The sequence below is a fragment of the Heptranchias perlo genome, chromosome 25 (assembly GCF_035084215.1).
Source record: "Heptranchias perlo isolate sHepPer1 chromosome 25, sHepPer1.hap1, whole genome shotgun sequence".
NCBI lineage: Eukaryota > Metazoa > Chordata > Chondrichthyes > Hexanchiformes > Hexanchidae > Heptranchias > Heptranchias perlo.
In genome coordinates this window covers 176658-185000 of record NC_090349.1, presented here as the reverse complement: position 1 = coordinate 185000, position 8343 = coordinate 176658, and the positions used below count along the sequence as shown (strand labels likewise).

At 57.0% G+C, this 8343-nt stretch overlaps 1 protein-coding gene across 1 annotated transcript in view; it reads left to right on the top strand.

The window, feature by feature from the left end:
• Positions 1–1892, top strand: part of LOC137342424 (stromelysin-3-like) — a 24664-nt gene extending 22772 nt beyond the window's left edge. Inside the window, exon 4 of the mRNA XM_068006348.1 lies at positions 1–1892. This exon is cut by the window's left edge and continues 994 nt beyond it. The gene's annotated coding sequence lies outside the window, so the exon portion shown is untranslated.
• The last annotated feature ends 6451 nt before the right edge of the window (positions 1893–8343 follow it).

Genomic DNA, 8343 nt, shown 5'->3' with positions numbered 1-8343 from the left:
GGGAACTACAAGTGGCCTCACCTCACATTATCTCCACTAGGGAATAGATGAGTTTTAACTGTGAGCCACGACACAGTATTAGAGTAACAGGAGAGCTCACTCCCACACACCAGTGACTCACTGGTTAATGGAGCACCACATTCCCATTCACATTGTTGCTCAAAACTAGAGGAACCGGGATATTTTCTTTGCTTATATTTTCTCCCCTCTTGTCCAAGTAGTGACCAGCAGCCCTCACCCCAAATGGCCATTCTTCACATGTGGGTCCAGACAGTGGGAGGCATCACAGCCCAGCCTATACTACCCTCACCCCATGCCCATTCCGGCCCTCACCCCATGCCCATTCCGGCCCTCACCCCATGCCCATTCCGGCCCTCACCCCATGCCCATTCCGGCCCTCACCCCATGCCCATTCCGGCCCTCACCCCATGCCCATTCCGGCCCTCACCCCATGCCCATTCCGGCCCTCACCCCATGCCCATTCCGGCCCTCACCCCATGCCCATTCCGGCCCTCACCCCATGCCCTCACCCCATGCCCATTCCTGTGAGGATGCCTGTGGAGTGATTGGGAGTGGGACCCTGGCTGATTTTCACCTCCCTAGCCCAGGGGCATCGAAACCATTGTAGCAACCCCCACCTGTAAAAAACACAATCTCTCACAAAGCCCAAGGAAATATGTTGAGGCCTAATTTTGAGTGCATGTGGTATAGGCTAATTCCTGATTGAAATAACTCTGGTTGGCACAGAAAGAGTTTAATTTTAATACCTGGTGACATTTCAAGGTGTAATGTCTATTCAATGAAACAGTGGGAAATGAATGAAAGAAGCCTGCACAGTGGGAAATGAACGAATGAGACTCGGACAGTGGGAAATGGACGAATGAGACTCGGACAGTGGGAAATGAATGAATGAGACTCGGACAGTGGGAAATGAATGAATGAGACTCGGACAGTGGGAAATGAATGAATGAGACTCGGACAGTGGGAAATGGACGAAGGAGACTCGGACAGTGGGAAATGGACGAAGGAGACTCGGACAGTGGGAAATGGACGAAGGAGACTCGGACAGTGGGAAATGAATGAATGAGACTCGGACAGTGGGAAATGAATGAATGAGACTCGGACAGTGGGAAATGAATGAATGAGACTCGGACAGTGGGAAATGAATGAATGAGACTCGGACAGTGGGAAATTGTAGCATTCAGCCTGTGGGTCACCAGTTTCCAGGATCCACAGCACTTCTATTGCCTGTTCTGCATTGTGACTGTAGGTATTTTAATCATTGCTTCTTTCTCTTGCCTCCTGCCTGAAACCTGCAACCTCATTGAACATTAAAGGGGAATTATTGCCATAGTGGGAGTCAGTGGAGCAAAGGGTCATTTTTGTTTTTGTGAAAGAGTCCTTTGGCTATCAGCTCAGTGTTACTCTAGCTGCACCATTCCACACTACAGTCCCTGCCAGTGCTCCACATACTGCATTCTCAGAGTGTATGCTCATCTCTGACACCTATAGATAGTGCACTCAGCTATCTACACACCGTCTCGGCCCTCGCACGCCATCTACACACCGTCTCGGCCCTCGCACGCTATCTACACACCGTCTCGGCCCTCGCACGCCATCTACACACCGTCTCGGCCCTCGCACGCTATCTACACACCGTCTCGGCCCTCGCACGCTATCTACACACCGTCTCGGCCCTCGCACGCTATCTACACACCGTCTCGGCCCTCGCACGCCATCTACACACCGTCTCGGCCCTCGCACGCCATCTACACACCGTCTCGGCCCTCGCACGCTATCTACACACCGTCTCGGCCCTCGCACGCCATCCACACACCGTCTCGGCCCTCGCACGCCATCTACACACCGTCTCGGCCCTCGCACGCCATCTACACACCGTCTCGGCCCTCGCACGCCATCTACACACCGTCTCGGCCCTCGCACGCCATCTACACACCGTCTCGGCCCTCGCACGCCATCTACACACCGTCTCGGCCCTCGCACGCTATCTACACACCGTCTCGGCCCTCGCACGCCATCTACACACCGTCTCAGCCCTCGCACGCTATCCACACACCGTCTCGGCCCTCGCACGCTATCCACACACCGTCTCGGCCCTCGCACGCCATCTACACACCGTCTCGGCCCTCGCACGCCATCTACACACCGTCTCGGCCCTCGCACGCCATCTACACACCGTCTCGGCCCTCGCACGCCATCTACACACCGTCTCGGCCCTCGCACGCCATCTACACACCGTCTCGGCCCTCGCACGCCATCTACACACCGTCTCGGCCCTCGCACGCCATCTACACACCGTCTCGGCCCTCGCACGCCATCTACACACCGTCTCGGCCCTCGCACGCCATCTACACACCGTCTCGGCCCTCGCACGCCATCTACACACCGTCTCGGCCCTCGCACGCCATCTACACACCGTCTCGGCCCTCGCACGCTATCCACACACCGTCTCGGCCCTCGCACGCCATCTACACACCGTCTCGGCCCTCGCACGCTATCTACACACCGTCTCGGCCCTCGCACGCTATCTACACACCGTCTCGGCCCTCGCACGCCATCTACACACCGTCTCGGCCCTCGCACGCTATCTACACACCGTCTCGGCCCTCGCACGCTATCTACACACCGTCTCGGCCCTCGCACGCCATCTACACACCGTCTCGGCCCTCGCACTTCATCTACACACCGTCTCGGCCCTCGCACGCTATCCACACACCGTCTCGGCCCTCGCACGCTATCTACACACCGTCTCGGCCCTCGCACGCTATCTACACACCGTCTCGGCCCTCGCACGCCATCTACACACCGTCTCGGCCCTCGCACGCTATCCACACACCGTCTCGGCCCTCGCACGCTATCCACACACCGTCTCGGCCCTCGCACGCCATCTACACACCGTCTCGGCCCTCGCACGCCATCTACACACCGTCTCGGCCCTCGCACGCTATCCACACACCGTCTCGGCCCTCGCACGCTATCTACACACCGTCTCGGCCCTCGCACGCTATCTACACACCGTCTCGGCCCTCGCACGCCATCTACACACCGTCTCGGCCCTCGCACGCTATCCACACACCGTCTCGGCCCTCGCACGCCATCTACACACCGTCTCGGCCCTCGCACGCCATCTACACACCGTCTCGGCCCTCGCACGCCATCCACACACCGTCTCGGCCCTCGCACGCTATCTACACACCGTCTCGGCCCTCGCACGCCATCTACACACCGTCTCGGCCCTCGCACGCTATCTACACACCGTCTCGGCCCTCGCACGCCATCTACACACCGTCTCGGCCCTCGCACGCCATCTACACACCGTCTCGGCCCTCGCACGCTATCCACACACCGTCTCGGCCCTCGCACGCCATCTACACACCGTCTCGGCCCTCGCACGCCATCTACACACCGTCTCGGCCCTCGCACGCCATCTACACACCGTCTCGGCCCTCGCACGCCATCTACACACCGTCTCGGCCCTCGCACGCTATCCACACACCGTCTCGGCCCTCGCACGCCATCTACACACCGTCTCGGCCCTCGCACGCCATCTACACACCGTCTCGGCCCTCGCACGCTATCCACACACCGTCTCGGCCCTCGCACGCCATCTACACACCGTCTCGGCCCTCGCACGCCATCTACACACCGTCTCGGCCCTCGCACGCTATCCACACACCGTCTCGGCCCTCGCACGCCATCTACACACCGTCTCGGCCCTCGCACGCTATCTACACACCGTCTCGGCCCTCGCACGCCATCTACACACCGTCTCGGCCCTCGCACGCCATCTACACACCGTCTCGGCCCTCGCACGCCATCTACACACCGTCTCGGCCCTCGCACGCCATCTACACACCGTCTCGGCCCTCGCACGCTATCCACACACCGTCTCGGCCCTCGCACGCTATCCACACACCGTCTCGGCCCTCGCACGCCATCTACACACCGTCTCGGCCCTCGCACGCCATCCACACACCGTCTCGGCCCTCGCACGCCATCTACACACCGTCTCGGCCCTCGCACGCCATCTACACACCGTCTCGGCCCTCGCACGCTATCCACACACCGTCTCGGCCCTCGCACGCCATCTACACACCGTCTCGGCCCTCGCACGCCATCTACACACCGTCTCGGCCCTCGCACGCCATCTACACACCGTCTCGGCCCTCGCACGCTATCCACACACCGTCTCGGCCCTCGCACGCTATCCACACACCGTCTCGGCCCTCGCACGCTATCCACACACCGTCTCGGCCCTCGCACGCCATCTACACACCGTCTCGGCCCTCGCACGCCATCTACACACCGTCTCGGCCCTCGCACGCCATCTACACACCGTCTCGGCCCTCGCACGCCATCTACACACCGTCTCGGCCCTCGCACGCCATCTACACACCGTCTCGGCCCTCGCACGCTATCTACACACCGTCTCGGCCCTCGCACGCTATCTACACACCGTCTCGGCCCTCGCACGCTATCTACACACCGTCTCGGCCCTCGCACGCTATCTACACACCGTCTCGGCCCTCGCACGCTATCCACACACCGTCTCGGCCCTCGCACGCCATCTACACACCGTCTCGGCCCTCGCACGCTATCTACACACCGTCTCGGCCCTCGCACGCCATCTACACACCGTCTCGGCCCTCGCACGCCATCTACACACCGTCTCGGCCCTCGCACGCTATCCACACACCGTCTCGGCCCTCGCACGCCATCCACACACCGTCTCGGCCCTCGCACGCTATCCACACACCGTCTCGGCCCTCGCACGCTATCCACACACCGTCTCGGCCCTCGCACGCCATCTACACACCGTCTCGGCCCTCGCACGCTATCCACACACCGTCTCGGCCCTCGCACGCCATCTACACACCGTCTCGGCCCTCGCACGCTATCCACACACCGTCTCGGCCCTCGCACGCCATCTACACACCGTCTCGGCCCTCGCACGCCATCCACACACCGTCTCGGCCCTCGCACGCTATCTACACACCGTCTCGGCCCTCGCACGCTATCTACACACCGTCTCGGCCCTCGCACGCTATCTACACACCGTCTCGGCCCTCGCACGCCATCTACACACCGTCTCGGCCCTCGCACGCCATCTACACACCGTCTCGGCCCTCGCACGCCATCTACACACCGTCTCGGCCCTCGCACGCCATCTACACACCGTCTCGGCCCTCGCACGCCATCTACACACCGTCTCGGCCCTCGCACGCCATCTACACACCGTCTCGGCCCTCGCACGCCATCTACACACCGTCTCGGCCCTCGCACGCTATCCACACACCGTCTCGGCCCTCGCACGCTATCTACACACCGTCTCGGCCCTCGCACGCCATCTACACACCGTCTCGGCCCTCGCACGCTATCCACACACCGTCTCGGCCCTCGCACGCTATCCACACACCGTCTCGGCCCTCGCACGCCATCTACACACCGTCTCGGCCCTCGCACGCCATCTACACACCGTCTCGGCCCTCGCACGCCATCTACACACCGTCTCGGCCCTCGCACGCTATCCACACACCGTCTCGGCCCTCGCACGCTATCTACACACCGTCTCGGCCCTCGCACGCTATCCACACACTGTCTCAGTCATCATACACTCTCTCAGACTTCACATTCCATCTAATGCGGAACCCAACAAGCTTCAAAAGAGTGGAAGAAAAGACGAGCTACAGCAGGAGTTTGTGATTAGATGACATCAAGATTTGGGTTTTTAAAAATGTCTGAAGAGAATGGCTGTGAAATTGCTGGGAAGCCCTGCCACTGTGCTGCAAAACCCATTTACTTGTGTGATTGGGGTTTCTGTCACACTGCCAGCAAAGTTACAGCAGCATCAAGTCTGGGGAAATGTCAGGGCCACTAGGAGGGTGAGGCGACTGAGGGGAGTAAGAGGTTCCACAGTTCTGGGTCAGATGAGTTTTGATTTGAAGATGGTGAGGATGTTGGGTGCCAGGGCGGTCGATGTGGGTTGTGGACCTGCTCTGTTAGCAAGGCGTTCTTTCACAATGAATTAAAGGCTAACTGTTCATCTCCTATCAGGTTACAGACTGTTTTGCTGCTAATGCCAGATTTCTATCACTGTGTTCGGGACAAAGGGAACGGTTTGTGTCTGGGGAATTACTGAAGTGCGGAGTCTGTACAAAGGTTCTACCTATTCTGATTGGCTCTGTGCGGCCTCCCACCACAGGCATGGAATGTGCTGAGTCGCAGACCTGCAGCTGAACAATATTCTCACCCTCTTAACACGTCTCTGGACCAACACTTGTTTTTGTATTTTTGACAATAAATCATTTTTTCTACACAGTTCCGTGTTTCTTTTAGATGTGAGTCTGTCTCTCGCCCATCACACTCCCAGAGGTGGGACCGAGCCCTGGGATCCATCACCAGGCAGTGTGCAGTTAGCTGCTCCCACTCGGGGCAGTAATACTGACCTCAGCATCACTGGGAGTAATAAATCAGCCAGGCTTCTGAGAATCATAGGATGGTTACAGCATAGAAAGAGGCCATTCAGCCCATCGAGCCCATGCCGGCACTTTGTAAGTGCAATCCATTTAGCCCCATTCACCCGCTCTTTCCCCGTTGTCCTGAAAATGTTTTTCCTTCAAGTATTTATCCAATTCCTTTTTGAAAGGCATGATTGAATCCTGATTCCTCCTGCTCATCACTACACAGTGACCCGAGCTGTAAAGTGGGGGCGTGTGGACTGGGCTGGATAGGGCTGGGCTGGGCTGGACAGGTCAGGTCAGGGCTGCCCTCTATGGTGCCTGATGACACTCATTGTCTAAGCTCAAGTGAAAAATAGCCACTTGGAGGAAGATAGGAACAGGATTAGGCCATTTAGCCTCTCGAGCCTGTTCTGCCATTCAATGAGATCATGGTTGATCTGTGACCTCACTCCATATACCCGCCGTAGGCCCATATCCCTTAATACCTTTGGTTAACAAAAATCTATCAATCTCAGATTTAAAATTAACAATTGAGCATCAACTGCCGTTTGCGGAATAGATTACCAAACTTCTACCACCCTTTGTGTGTAGAAGTATTTCCTAACTTCACTCCTGAAAGTCCTGGCTCTAATTTTTAGGCTATGTCCCCTAGTCCTAGACTCCCCAACCAGCGGAAATAGTTTCTCTCTATCTACCCTATCAGTTCCCCTTAAAGTCTTAAAAACTTTGATCAAATCACTCATTAATCTTCTAAATTCTGGAGAATACAACCCTAGTTTGTGTAATCTCTTCTGATAATTTAACCCTTGGAGTCCAGGGCCTAAATTTTAACCTGGGAGAACGGGTAGGTTGGCAGAGGGGCAGTAACAATGACAAAATTTGGAGTGGGAACTAATCCCGGCTCCAACCCGCTGAATAAGGGGTTTCACCCAGACACATCTGGCAGCGCACTTCAGAAACCCAGACGTCCCGCCAGCAATTGAAGCCGGCAGAATTAAGATCGTTGAAGTAGTTAACTCAGTTACATTTTTGTGAATTAAGGCAGACAAATGATTTTAACTCGACCAGAATGTGTCTCCCGTGGCCTCTGAAACACACCATGGAAACAGAGGCGAGTTGCAGCTATTTGGATATTTAAACCAGTGATTGACACGTCAAGAAAGGTGAGTTTTTGCAGCAGGGCAATCAGTTCTCTCAGACAAACCTTCAGCTCGGAGTTCTTTGTGTTTAGACTGAGATTTCTTTGTTCACACTCAGAATTCTTATGTTCACACATACCTACATTTTGGACCCCCTCAAACCATCAGGATGGAGGGGTGCAATGGATTTATTCAACATTACATCTAAGGAGGAGGCACATCACCATCCACGGCAGGCACAGCCTGCAGTTCTGGGAGTTGCCGTTCCACAAGACAGAGATGCGCCACAAGGACCTCTGGAAGAGCAGAGAGATGAACAATGGAGGGGCCAAGGTCACAGGAGGCTCTACCCTCATGAGGTTCTTCAGTTTCTGGACCTCTCTGAGGAGCAGCGTCTATGAAGGTTCAGAGTGAGTTGCCAGGTGGTCGCAGACATCTGCAGGCTCCTTAATGCAGAGCTGCTCCTGGCTGGGCCTGGTGGCCATGCATTGCCCGTCACAATTAAAGTCACCACTGCCCTCAATTTCTTCACCTTCCAGGTGCCACCGGTGACATCATCAGGGTCTCTCAGCCATCTGCACATCTGTATACCACAGATGGCTTGTTTACCAGGGCATCCGACTACATCAACTTCCCCATCGACGACATCAGCCAGACTCAGAGGGCAGTGGGTTTCCACTCTCGGTCTGGCTTCCCGCGGGTGCAGGGCATAATTGATTGGA